This window comes from Chinchilla lanigera, unplaced genomic scaffold (assembly GCF_000276665.1).
Source record: "Chinchilla lanigera isolate Chin_1 unplaced genomic scaffold, ChiLan1.0 scaffold00031, whole genome shotgun sequence".
Classification (NCBI taxonomy): domain Eukaryota; kingdom Metazoa; phylum Chordata; class Mammalia; order Rodentia; family Chinchillidae; genus Chinchilla; species Chinchilla lanigera.
The window spans coordinates 21,984,231-21,986,394 of NW_004955432.1; positions in this window are offsets into that span (position 1 = coordinate 21,984,231).

The following is a 2,164-nucleotide window of genomic DNA, read 5'->3' on the forward strand; positions in this document are numbered from 1 at the left end:
TCAGAATTGGCCATTTATTACGCTATTTCTGTAAGTTTTGCGAAGGAGCCAAGGCAAACATTACAAAACCCAGTCTGCTCAGCACAAAGGCAGAATGAGAAGGTAATATCTGACCCTGCAACTCCACCAAAAATGTACTTCCCAAAGTCACCAGTGATCTTCTCGTTAAATCCAGCGTATGCGTGATCCATCTCTACAATTCCATATGCTAACTAGCTCCTTCGTGAAATTCCTTACTTGTTTGTTGGGCTTTGTTTTTAACTTCACCTTTGAGGGGCCTGCGTCTGCTTTTCGTGCCTGTCTTGCTCAGCCTTGCTCGACTGCTGTCTTTGCTATGTTTTAGATCTAAAATGTCTCCCCAAATTCTCATGTTTGCGGAAGGCCACTGCATCACTGGGCGCTACACTCATCACTGGGTTCATCACCTGCTAAGCCAGCATCTGAGCGCGTTAGGAGGCGGAGTCGGCTCGGGGGTGGGTCTCGGGGTGTGGCCCGGAAGGGTACCTTTGTGCTGGGTCCCTTTCTTTCTTCTCCGGCTTCCACAGGTTGACCATCTTATCCTCCACCAGGCCCCTCCACCGTTGTTTCTGCCTTAGCGCCAGGGGACCATGGGCTGAAACCATGACGTAAAATAAACCTCTCCTCCTCTATGGTGTAGGTGTTGGGTATTCTGTTCCTTAAAGGAGAGTAGCTAGACAGCTATTTTTTTTATTTTACTATCTTCCAGACCATTTTCACTTCTACCCATGGCTTCTAATTGTCTATGTACGATGTTGACTCCTACATCACCATGCTAGGCCAGGTTTTATCTCTAAGACTGATATTTGGAGGACTTCATTACTACAAATGCAAACCAACATATTCAAAACCATACCTTTCCCTTAACCCCCCTAAAAGCAGAACTCACCCAAACCCGGGTCTCCTCATGTCATTTTGTCCCTTCTTCAAACATCCAGAGGTGATTATGCTACAAATGTGTGTGAACGCTTCCGTCAATCCTCTACCATCAATGATATGCGATCATCAAACTTTTTTTTTTTTTTTTTGTGCCGGCAGTCGAACTCAGGACCTCACACTTGCCAGGCAGGCGCTTGTGCTGCTGAGCTATATCCCCAGCCTCATCAAACTTTTTGGTATCTCTATTTCTCAGCACTTGAATAACTGAAAAAGGATCTGAAATCTAAACTGACACACACCTACACTGGTACTATTGTCAATAAGAGGTTTATAAATAATATAGGAATAATTTTCTGCAATTTGCAGAGCGATTATTCCAGTAATAATCACTGAATCATAATGTCCATCCTAGCCAACGAAACCCAGACAAAGTGACCCTGGGACGTCTGCGAAGGGAGAGGGAGGAAGGCTGAACTTGACGGAAAAGTTTCCAGATCGTCCTCCTAGTGTCATCGCTACTATCCCACCAAACAAGGGCCCAAAATTTGTGTTACATTTGTTTGCGCCTTTAATGAAAACTGTTTTACCAGACATTTTCCATCCGTCAGCTCCCAGACAGCAAAGAAAGCACCTTGTCACTGCCGGACACATACACATTGACGTGAGGTGACACTAGGCAAACCGGCCCCGAGCCTCCCGGGATGGTTTGGGAACATGAGCGAGGAAGGTTTTACTTCAACTGCGTAAAACAAACAAAAAGATCACGATCCATTTTGTTCCATTTATAATAATAGGATAAGGAACATATGCGCATTACAAATCACTGTTCTGATGAACAGGTAACCAAGTAAAACAGAGTTAAAAGTATTGGCTAAAATGCACGTGGGGAGCTTGCGGCTGTAAGACTCCCACAGGTAGAATGGAGCCGCCAAGTATCTGCATTATTTACGAACTCTATTTGGTTTTGCTTCTTTTTTTGTTTGTTTGTTTTTCTCCGGTACCGGGAACCGAACTCACGACCTTGCGCTTGCCAGGCAGGCGCTCTGCCGCTGAGCTAAACCCCCCAAGCCCCTTGCTTCACTTTTTAAAGCCAGACGCCAGACTCGGAGTTACGCAGTGTCGTCGCTGTTCTCCGCCACCGCCACGAACGGAGGCAAACGGACCTTTCCCCCAACACCCCGGGGAAGCTGCCGAAGGCCCCGAGCGCCGGCCGCGCCCCGCGAAGCTCCGGCGGCGGCAGTGCGCAGGCGCCAGGCGCGACGCACAG